This window comes from Ammospiza caudacuta, chromosome 7 (genome assembly GCF_027887145.1).
Source record: "Ammospiza caudacuta isolate bAmmCau1 chromosome 7, bAmmCau1.pri, whole genome shotgun sequence".
Lineage (NCBI taxonomy): Eukaryota > Metazoa > Chordata > Aves > Passeriformes > Passerellidae > Ammospiza > Ammospiza caudacuta.
In genome coordinates, this window is record NC_080599.1 from 6,186,721 (window position 1) to 6,198,929 (window position 12,209).

General features: G+C 52.1%; 1 pseudogene; it reads right to left on the reverse strand.

Annotated features, from left to right (window-relative positions):
- The window catches only part of LOC131559605 (zinc finger protein 11-like), a 912,004-nt pseudogene that overhangs the window by 361,678 nt on the left and 538,117 nt on the right, over nt 1-12,209 (reverse strand).

The following is a 12,209-nucleotide window of genomic DNA, read 5'->3' on the forward strand; positions in this document are numbered from 1 at the left end:
TGCGGACATCATCCCCTGGGGTCAGAAGTTGGCTGCTGTGGCTGCCAGTTTGGGCGGCACCGCAGGGCAGGCGGCCACAGCAGGGACTGCGCAGGCTGGCAAGAAGCAGGGGAAGAAAGCACAGAAGGTCAAATTCCCCATGTTCTTCCACGGTCAGTGTGGTAGGTCAAATCACACGTCCAATATCTGCAAGGCAACTGTTCATGTTAATGGCCAGGGTTTACCGGACTCGGGAAACGTGAAGCAGAGCGCACAGTAGGGATGCGCCCAGACACAAGCTTCTCTCCATACCCAGGAGCCGATGGAGATGTCCTTTGCTGGCGTGCAGCCAGCACCTGCGGGTCAGCAGGTGTGGATGTCTGCACTGCAGGAACAGTTGTCTTAGAATCTTGTAAAATACACAAGGTTCTCCTGGATGCCTTTGGTCCCTTGGGTGGGGGCATGAGTGCTCTCCTTATGGGGAGGTCTTGTGCCACCCTTCAGGGCATCACTGTGCACCTGGGGCTCATTGATGCAGATTTCACAAGGCAGATTTGTGCCATGGTCTCCATACCTACCCCGTCCCGTCACGATCCCAAAAGGGATGCGACTTGCTCAACTTGTGCCTTTTAAGTCGTCTGTTCACAGGAACAGCTAACCGGTCGCATGGAGCTGGTGGCTTTGGATCCACTGGGCCACCTCAAGTTCGCTGAACTGCTGTCCTGACCAAGGACCATCCCAAGATGCTGTGTACCCTGTCTGTTCCTTGTCGACGGAAGGAGACCCAGACATCAATTTGATCATCAAAGGCCCAATTTTATTGATCAGTACGGCGGGTTAAATACAGTTAATAATGAGCTTCATACATATTGCAAAAGTTGAGCTCAGGATTGGTCAGTTACATATCAGCACCTACGCCTACTTCTGCATTCCTATGGTTCTACTTTTGATACTTTTCACATATTCTCAGGATATATTCAGGACTAATCTCTACTCCCTTTCCTCATGTTGCAGCAAGGTCACTGCTGACCTTTCCTTTTAGCTTGCTGACTTCTGACTTTTCTCCTTCAGCTTAACCAGCGGCATTATTTCAGCGTGGCCTTTCTCAGCTAACCAACTATTAATAAATCTCTCCACAGTTCCTGGTGCGACACCGTTGGAAATCCACCTCCACGAGCTTCTTGACAGTGGTGCTGACATCATGGTTCTCTCCCTTGCTGCCTGGCCCCCAGACTGGCCCCTGGATCCAGTGGAGATGTCTGTTGTGGGCCTGGGAGGGACAGCGCAATGCTATGTGAGCCAGTGTCCTGTGCTGGTTGCGAACCCAGAGGGACAGACAGCCTGGGTTAGGCCTCATGTTACTTCTACTCCGGCCAATCTCTGGGGGAGGGATGTTCTGTCTGTCTGGGGGGTGTGCATCGGGATGGATTTTTGATGGGGGCCACTGCGATGAAGGGCGCAGAGTGTTCTTCTTCTCCTTTTTGGTGGCTGGTGGACAGACCTATCTCAGAGAAGCAGTGGCCCCTCCCTCAAGATAAATTGGTCGCCCTTCAGAATCTGGTGCAGGAGCAATTGGACCAGGGTCATCTGGAGCCTTCTACCATTCCCTGGAACACTCCTATCTTCTGCATCAAAAAGAAATCTGGGAAATGGAGGTTGTTGGAAGACCTCCGGAAGGTCAATACCGTGATGGAAAGCATGGGACCATTGCAGGCGGGCATGCCATCGCCTACCATGCTTCCTGCAGGCTGGCCGATCCTCATTGTGGATCTGAAGGATTGTTTCTTTATGATTCCTTTGCATCCCGATGACAGACCGAAATTTGCCTTCTCAGTACCAGCGATTAACGAGGCTGAACCTGCACAGAGATATCAATGGAGGACATTGCCCCAGGGCATGCACAATTCTCCTGCCATATGCCAGTGGTATGTGGCCTGTGCCTTGTCTGGAGTTCGCAAGCAGTTTCCTGATGCGCGTCTGTAGCATTATATGGACGACATTTTGGTGGCCGCGTCCACCCAGGATGAGCTGCTGAGGATTCAGCCTCAGTTGCTCGATGCTTTGCATGCTCATGGACTGCAGGTGGCTCCAGAAATGGTTCAACAAAAACCACCTTGGAAGTACTTAGGAGTCAAAATTCTGGAACGGACGATCCGTCACCAGAAGGTGCAATTTGTGCATTCTGTGAAGACACTGAATGATGCTCAGAAATATGTAGGTGTCATCACTTGGTAACATCCATACTTGGGACTAACCGATGCACAGCTGTCTCCTCTGTATGATTTGTTGAAAGGAGACTCTGATCTAAAGTCGCCTCGCACACTGACCCCTGAGGCGTATAAGGTGTTGCAGGTGGTTCAGCAAGCTGTTTCGGCTTGTCAGGTTTATTGCATTGATCCCTCCGTTGATGTCACTGTGTTCATCACCACTCCAGATTCGCATCCCACAGGTATCATTGGCCAATGGAGTGACAAATGGTCTGATTCCTTGCACGTGTTGGAATGGGTTTTTCTGCCCCATCAGTTGCAGAAGACGGCAACTGCATTGTTTGAGCTGATTGCTTGCTTGAAACTCAAATGCTGGCAACGGTGTTTGCAATTGATGGGTGCAGATCCTGCAAAGATCATACTCCCGGTGCAACGGGAGGATTTTGACTGGAGCTTTGCAAACAGTGTGTCCCTGCAGAGTGCTCTGGAAAACTTTTCAGGGCAGATCATTTATCATCTGCCCAGTCATAGGCTACTGCATATGGCAAAATTCACACAAATCTCTTTGCGGCCCAAAAATAGCTAGGAACCTGTGCAAGGACCCACCGTCTTCAGAGAAAACAGGAAAGGCCATTGTTACCTGGAGTGACGTATCTGAGTGGCAGATTCTGGAAGGTCATGAGGATGGGTCAGCCCAATTGGTTGCAACTGAGGGCTGCTGTCATGGCATTTGAGAAATTTTCCCAGGAACCTTTCAACTTGGTCACGGATTCCGCCTATGTGGCCAATACCGCACAGAGGTTGGGTCATTCTGTTTTGAAGGAGGTCAGTAATCCTGCCTTGTTTCATTTACTGAAGACCTTGTGGTGTGCCATTCAGGCCCGAGTTCATCCATTCTATGTTCTGCATGTGAGGAGTCACACCAATTTACCAGGCTTTATAGTGGAAGGTAACGCGAGGGCTGACAAGCTGGCTAACCCAGCATGGGTAGCACCTCAGCCTGATACACTCGCGCAGGCCAAGGCATCCCATGGGGTTTTCCACCAAAATGCACATACCCTGCAGAAGCAGTTTCAGCTGACACCAACTGAGGCTCATGACATTGTTGAGACATGTGACAACTGCCATGCACTTGCTCTGCCTTTTGCCGGCAGGGGTAAACCCCAGAGGCCTTAGGGCCTTGGAGCTTTGGCAGACCGATGTCACCCAGATTGCTGAGTTTGGTCGGCTCAAGTATGTGCATGTCACTGTGGACATGTTCTCCTCTGCGATATGGGCTTCGGCTCACACAGGGGAGAAGGCCCGTGATGTCCTTGCCCACTGGAGGCAGGCCTGTGCCGTTCTGGGCATACATTCTGCTGTGAAAACCGACAATGGTCCTGCTTACGCATTGCAAAAGGTGCGGCAGTTCCTGCAGTTGTGGGGTGTCTCACCCAAGTTTGGTATCCCTCATTTTCCAGCTGGTCAAGGTATTGTAGAACACACTCATGGTACTCTGAAGCAGGTTTTTCAAAAACAAAAATGGGGAATGCAGGGTGAAACCCCGCACAGTCGGTTCGCAAAAGCTTTGTGTACAATCAGTCATCTCACAGTGCCGCAGAACTCAAATAACCCTGTCATTTTGAATCACCATCTCTCACTGCAGGCTGCGGACGAGGCACATCAGCCTCGAGCGAAGGTTCGGGTGCGGAATTTAGTCACCAAACAAGTGGGAAGGTCCCTATGACCTTATTGCTTCGGGGTGCGGGTATGCTTGTGTATCCACAGATACTGGGGTACGCTGGGTACCTTCCAAATGTTTTCGCCCTGACCTGTGACTGCAGAGACAGAATCCAGCCGATGAGCAAGATGGAAACCGTGACCAACCTGAAAGGCATCAAGTGGGTGAATCATTGAGTGATGATTCGGATGCAGATGATGAGAGTGATCACTCCGATGATTCCTCGGCAAGTGGACACTGAACAGTGTTCATGTTTTCTTTTTCATATTGTTCATTTTCTTTTTTTTCTTTTTTAAACGGAAAAGGGTGATGTGTCGCCCTGGTATTTTAAGATTTTCTAAGCCTTCTGATGTTGACATTCTTGAAGTGAACTTTCTCACACACTTTCTGTAAATAATTCATTGTTTTGCATTCCTTTATGGAGGAGGAGAAAGTTGATGGACTGTTGGTTTGTCCAGTGTCATTGGAGAGGTGGGACTGTGACCCTCCAATCCACTATCACTTTTGGAAAACTGTAAATGTTGGAGTCAGAAAATAAACTTCCCCTTTTTTCTTCACCTTGGCAACAACGATGCGAGCTTGTGTTCTTTCGTGTCCTATAGTGACACTCCTGGGCCAGTGACTCCCTCTGAGTGGGGCCTCTCCCAGCCGGGAACTCTCCCGTTTGCTGCACTCAGGGATCCCCAAAAACGATGGAGCCTGGGCCGATCCCCCCACTCCTCCAGGCTCAGCCCTTCACCCTCTGGGAAGATGCCAAAGGATCCACAGGGAGCATTTCCTGCCCTCAGGGGAATTTCTCACAGGTGCCTTGCACTGACTCTTGGTGTCTGCGTGCACACAGGAGTGCCTGTGCTGGGGAAATGTGGCAGAAATGCTGCTCTCTGAGGGGCTTGAGTGCCTTGGATAGCTGAGTCAGTCATGCCTGTAAGGAGGGTTAAGTCACAAGGTCTAAGTTAAGTTAAATGCTGCTAAGAGTTGTTCTTTTGCTAAGTTTTTAGGTTTAGGTTATTAGCTAAGTTAAATACTGATAAATGTCATTCCTCTGTTGAATTGCAAAGTCATAGGTTATAAGTTAGGTTAAAAAGTTAATACTTACATAGTTAAGTGCTGTTCTTTTGTTAAATGTCAAGTTTAAAATATCAGTCAAGGTTATGTTAAGTCCTGTTAAGTTTGGGCTCTGTTAAGCTTTCAGGCCGTATTCTTTTTATCCTTGCCCTCACTGTCCTTGTGTCACAAACACACACACACACGCACACACACATACACACACACACACACACACACAGAGGGACAGTTCTTGGTTCATTTCTGGTTTGATTGACTGGATTTGGTTTTGTTGTTGCTTTGTTTCATTGGTGTGCCTGAAGTGTCCAGTCAGGAGCAGAGTGACTCTTGCAAGGAACTTTGTGCTGCTTTCCCTTAGTATTAAATCTGGTTTTTGCTGCTGTCTTGCTGGCGATTTTTTCAGTGCTGTCAAGGCCTCGTTGGTACCAGGGTAAAGGAGCCCTGGCCCAGGCTCTGGCCCCGGGGGACACGGGGACACTGCCGGGGGGTCCCTGTCCCCCTGTGCCACCCCCAGGGCCCTAGCCCCCCGTCCCCGTGTCAGGCTCTGGGGTTGATCTCGTGGAACATTCTCTGGGGGAGGCTGCGGGGCCGGGGGCAGGGGGACCCGGGGGGACAGGGGACCCCGCTGTGCACGAGCAGGGTTGGACTGCTCTGGGGGGAACTGTGAGGGGGGCTGGGGCAGAGTGACCTCCCCAGTGACCTCACACAGCCCCCATGATGTCACACAGCCCCAGTGACCTCACACAGCCCCTGTGATGTCATACAGCCCCCGTGATTTCACACAGCCCCTGGGATGTAACACAGCCATCTCTGTGAGGTCACACACCCTCTCTGATGTCACAGAAGACTCGGTGATGTCAGAAAATCACCCTGTGATGTCACTGTCTGTTCTGTGATGTCACAGCCTGCTCTATGATATTTCACACCCAGCCAGTGATGTCACAACCCACTCTCTGATGTCACAGAGCCACCCTCTATGATGGCAGGATCTGCTATATGGCCACACACCCTACTCTATGATGTCACAGACAGCTGTGTGATGTCACAACCCCTTCCTGTGTTGTCACAAAATCCTCTCCGTTATGTCATACTGACACTCTGTAATGTCACAGCACACACTTTGACCTCACAACCAGTTCTATGATGTCACACAGCTGCGCCATGATGTCACAACCTGCTCTGTGATATCACACAGTCCCCTCTATGATGCTGTAGCTGCTCAATGACCTCACACAAAAAAACTCTGTGATGTCACAGTCCAATCTGTGACTCCACACAGCCCACTCTGTGCTGTCACATAGTCCCTTGCCGACATCCCAGCTGCTCTGTGCCTCTGTGACACAGCCCCAGAGGTGCTGCTGTGACACAGCCCCCTCTGGGATGTCCCACAGCCCCTGCCAGTGCTGAGCCCCTGTGAGCTCTGTCTGTGCCCTGCTGGTGTCCCTGAGGGGCCCTGGCAGTGCCCCAGCCCTGCTGGGCTGTGCACAGGAGCTGCTCCTGGCCAGAGCTGTCTCTCTGCAGTGCTGCCCTTGCCAGGAGCTGCCTCTGGGCCAGGAGCCCGGCCCAGCTCAGCAGCACAGACACAGCACAGGGACTTTACTGACCCTCTGGGGCTTTGGTGCTCTTTGCATCAGACTCAGTCCCTCACAGTGTGCTCTAAAAACCTTCTCAGGGACTCAAAAAGAGGGTGAAACACTGAAGTTTCTCATACTTTAAATAGATCCATCTGAGGGACAGGACTGAGAAAGTGTCCCCCGGTTTCAGGTAGAGCAGAACACTGGTGGCAGTGATGACAGCTGGGGACAAGTGAGGGAAAGGTGTTTCTGCTGCTGAGCAAACCTGCGCCTCTGTCCCTGCAGGCTGTCGGCATCCCCGGCTGCCCCACCTGGCTGGGCCCTTCCTTTGCTGACAGCTCTGCCTCCTGCCTGCCTCTGCCTGCCCTCACAGAGCCTTGGGCTGCTCCAGACTCCTGCTAGGGACGTGCTGCACCACAGCCCTGCTCTGACAGGGAAATTCCCTTCTCCTGGTGTTCAGTCTGGACCTCTCAAGCTGCACTTGGTGCTATTAGGTCTTCTTCAGGCTTATTCCTACTATGATGAAAACCTCCAGCCTCTCTGAAACCACCCATCCATCCCTCCCAGGTTATTCCCTTTCAGTCCTCAGTCTCTACACCACTGACCACAGAGGCCGCAGACTCTCCCTGCTGGTTTTGTGATGAGTCCTCCAAACCCCATTCTGGGAGATTTTTGAGTCCTCTCCAAGGTCTGTGAAAAGGGAAAAGTAGCATTCGAAGTTTTTTTCTCCTAAATCCTACAGTGACAGAAAACGGGTCAGTATCTTTAAACTGAATGGGGACAAATAAACATTTGTTAGAAGGAGGAAATATTTTACAATTAATAAAGTGGCAGGAAACTGCAGCTGTTTTTCCAGAGAAGTGGATTCCCCATCCCTGGAATTGTCCAAGACCAGGAGCTTTGTGCAGCATTGCCCATTGAAACCCTCTCATCTCCAGTGACAGAATTCCTGCATTGAGGGTTCTCTGATAGGCTGGGTGCCCTCACAAGGCTTCTGGCCAGAATTTCTGCTGAGGGCAGCCAGGCCGCTGCTGGGGCAGTAACCTCACAGCCATCACCACGGCAGCCCTGTCCCCTGGGCCTGGCTCTGCCCTTTCCTCTGCCCCTGCCTTGGCTCTGCTGCCATGAAGAGTTTTGTCATTAATATCTTGTCCCCAAGGTGCTGAGGCCAATGGCTTCCCAGTCAGGCTCCTGAGGCAGAAGTGGCTTTTCAGAGCCCAGCCAGGAATGAGCCCTGAGGCAGCAGCTCTGCAATGGTGGCCACCAGGCCGGGCTGCCAAGGGAGGCTTCTGGCCATGGCCTGCAAGCAGCTGCTGCTGCCAGGGTGCCTTTGGTGCCTCAGGCTCTCCCTGGCACAGCTCCCAGCATGGCACTCTGCCCTTGTGCCCGAGCCCTTGCCTGTGCTGGGGCTGGCCTAGGGCTTTTCCTGCAGTGGGACCTGCCCTGATGATGGCACAGGAAAGGCAGTTCCTGCTGGAGCAGGAGGCTCTGCCTGCAATGGGCTCCAACAACTCCAGCAAGGCCCTGTTTGCAAAGCCCCCAGTGGGAAATGAAGGGGGGGGGGGGGGGTCACACTGCTTTGGGGGTGAATAATGCTGACACCAGCCTGACTCCTCCATCCCAAAGTTCAACATCCTCAGAGGGAGCTGAAGCTGTGGCAGAGCTGGAAAAATCCCCAGAGAAAGGAACAACCAAGTGACACCACTGAGAGATTCTGCAGAGCTGCTGAGCTGGCCCAGCCTGGGCACATCTGACTGACAGGGCAGCACCTCAGACGAGAAAAGCCCTGTCCCAAATTTTAATGGCAGCATCTCCTGACATTTCCCTTCTTGAGGGGTGTGGGGATTCCTCCCAGCAGTGGGGACACCCTCAAGGTCACTGCTCCAGGCTGAGCCAAAGGGAATTGCCCATGGTCATTGGTCTGGGGGAGTGACATCAATCTCTGCTTAATTACAGGTTTTGCTTAATACAGTTGCTTTGAAATAATTTCCTAGTGCTCTGTATAATATATTTTACGTCTCTTACATCCTGGCATAAATATTTCTGATTAAGGCAGTTTTGTCTAATCATTACCATAATAGAGAATACATATTTATATAAATATATCTGCCCATGACAGGAACCCTGTGAGTGTCTGGGACATCCCGGCTCTTTGGCAGCCTGGGGACTCCTGGGATGTCACCGTGGAGCCCCCGTGAGTGCCTGTGACAGACCGATGCCTTTGCAGCCCAAGATCTCCTGGGATGTCACCATGGAATGGCTGAGACTGCCTCTGACCACAGGGCTCTTCACCATCCCCAGAAAGCCCTGGGAGGTGTCCACGGAGCCCCAGTCTCTGTGTGTGACATTCCAGCTCTGGAACAGCCTGGAGACTCCTGGAAAGTCCCTAAGGAACCCCTCTGAGGGCCGGTGAGAAACCCGATCCTTAGCAGGCGACCATCACCAGCCCCCTGTTGCTATGGTCAGTTTCCATGGCAACCATCACCAGCCCCTGTTGCTATGCTCAGTCCCTTGGCAGCTCCATGGAGACTCCATGCCAGGGGTGGTTGCCATGGACACCAGCTCAGGCCTGCAGCCACATCCCGTTGCCATGGCAACCATTGGCAGCCCCATCCCCAGGCTCATGGGATCCCAGAACCACAGAATTGGCTGAGCTGGGAGGGACCCATCAGGATCCTCCAGTCCAACTGCTGGCCCTGCACAGGACACCCCAACAATGCCAGCCTGAGCCTGGCAGCGCTGTCCAAACGCTGCTGGAGCTCAGAGAGCCCTGGAGCTGGGACCCTTCCCTGGGGAGCCTGGGCAGGGCCCCAGCAGCCTCTGGGCAAAAACCTTTTCCTGACATCCAACCTGAGCCTGTACTGACTCAGCTGCAGCTGTTCCCTCCACTCCTGTCCCTGGGCACCAGAGGGAAGAGGTTCCCACAGCCACAGCCAGGGACCCGCTCCCAAGGCTGTTGCCATGGCCACCAGGGCTGGGACCAGCTAGGATGCTCGGTTTCCATGGGCTGGGGTTCAGGAATGGGATTCCCATATTTCCTGCTCCCGCTAAAACCGCCCTGCCTTCGCTGCCCTCCCGCCTCCCATGGAAAGCACAAACGGCAAAGATCCCGGGCTGGGATAAAAACAATTTATTGGGAAAAGCAATGAGATAAGGAACAAATGGAACAGAAATTATATTGATAACTGAAAGGATAAGAAAAACTATTTACAGGGAAAACTAAACACAATTCACTGGGTCTGCCTGGCCACAATTTCCCCTGCCTGGAAATTTCACCCTTCTCTTCAGGGAGAGAGAGAGTCCCTTTCCTGCCCCTGGCAATGACCTGAGGTGGGAGTAAATGTAATGACAGGGCCATAGCCAGACCCTCATGTTCTTCCATCCCACATCATATCATTGGCAGGGGCAAGAAAAGGTACAGCTGTCTTCCCAGCATGGATCACAGGGAAAATGGGTCCCCAGAGCTCTTCCCAACGTGGGTTCTCCTATGGGGGATAAAGCTGGAGCAGTGCATGAACTCTTCCTGCAGTTGGGGCATGTGCAGGGTTTATTTTACTGGTGACTCCGTTGGTGTCTGGTCAAGTGAGAGCTGCTGGTGAAGCTCTTCCCACACTGGGGACACTCGTAGGGCCTCTCCCCAGTGTGGATGCGCCGGTGGGTGATGAGGGTGGAGTTGTGCTTGAAGCCCTTCCCGCAGTCAGGGCAGCGGAAGGGCCTCTCAACCGTGTGAATCCGCTGGTGCTGGACGAGATGAGAACTGGTGTGAAACTTCTTCTGACACTCAGGGCACTTGTGGGGCTTCTCCCCAGTGTGGATCATCTGGTGGCTGATCAGGGTGCTGCTGTGCCTGAAGCTCTTCTCACACTCTGAGCACTTGTAGGGCTTCTTCTAATCATGAGGCTGCTCATGGACCACCAGCTCTGAGCTTTGGCTGAAGCTCTGTCCACCTTCATGGCTCAGGGTGGGTCTTTCCTCCTGAGAGTACCCTGGACTGGCTTTGGAGCCCCTCTTCCTTTGGGATCTCTGAGGCATTTCCTCCCAGTTGGAATTCTGCACCGTGGCACTGCTCAAAACGGCCTCTTCCACAAGGTTCTGTTGGGGGAATTTGTCCTTCTTGGTCTCCATCCTCAGCTTCTTCTCTGGGGGAGGAAAGACAAGGAGAGGATGGGATTTGCCTCCGTGCCAGAGGGAAGGGGAAGGAGATCCCCCCAGTGCATCCCTGGTAGGACAGCGTTGGCAGCAGGGTTGTCCTGCAGCTGGGGGCTGTGCTGGGCTGGGAGATGGAGCATGAGAGAGGGGGAAAGGGGCACTGACTTCCTCCTCACCTGCCTGGGTATCCCGGGGCATCTTCCTCGCAGTCTCTCCCTCCATCTGGCTAAGTTTTAGGAATGGGAAATCCTGTTTTGGGAGGAAAACAAGGAATGAGCACACTAAATTTTGCACCGGATTGAAGGCAAACCTGAGGGAGAGTCTAAGCCAGAATTCCAATTCAAAAACAAAATTAGGATCAAGGGAATGATACAGAAACCCTGCCTTAAACTGACAGAGTCAGGATATAACCTGACACCCTGTTGGTCACGGTGGTGGCTGCAGTCCCATTAAATGGAGGCTGCAGTCCTGTTGGAGTGACGAAGGTGATTCTGTCAAAACAGTGATCCTGTAGAAGGGTCTGGTCTTCCTCTGAAGGTCCAGTGCTGGTTATGGAGCTCTCGTCCTCTGGCAATCCATTAGGCAAGCTGCTCCTGGTATTTCCAGCCTCAGCTTATATCCAGGTAGGAATGCTTGGATCCTCCCCCTGGGTGGAGCATCCCACAATGGGATGATGGAATTTTATCAGTCCTGCAGTGACACTCAATGGCCCATTAGCAGAAGATATCTCCCCTGGAGGGTGTTATCAGGGCTGAGTCATGGAAGAGATAAAGAACACTGCCCCACCTGTTTATAGCAGTTGATGAAGATGGGGATTGAAAACCTGCATTTGGTTACATCTTGCATGGCAACCTGAAACGGTGGGGTAATCCCTGCTCAGGGGGTGAACACCACCCCCCTTACCCAAACTGGCTCAAGTGTAAATCCCCCACCCCGGGAAGGCCACACACACAGGGGACAATGTCACACTTGCCCTGCTCCAGGTGAGGTCTCTGTTCCTGTCCCTCCCTTACTCTCCCCCCTTTTCTCTGTCTTTCCATCTCTCTCTCTACCTCACATTTAGTGTTCAATAAAATCCACCTTGGATTTGGTCTTTTTAGCACCTTCATTGGGGCAGAGGCATCTCTCCAGCAATTTTCTTAGCCAGATTGCAACATTATTTTGCCATAGTGGGTTCAGGGCACTGTTCTCTGACCCCAAGTGCCTTTGACAACAGCATGGTTCCCTCCTATGAGGAGGTTGTGGTTCTCTCTGGAGGAACTCTTGGAAACATGGACACAGCTTCCTCTGAGCAACTTATGGGAGAACTGATGAGGAAAATGGCTGTTGTAGGTGGCCAGTGAAAAATAAAATATTTTTTTGTCCTTCTTTGAAATGTTTGTTAAAATCACTGGAGGAAAGGGAGCAAATGATACCAGCGAGACTGACAAGGTTCATTCACCCCATAATGAGGAGCACAAGGCTGCTATAAATCCCACAAAAAGCCCAGCTCAAGTAGCTAAATTCAAAAATAAC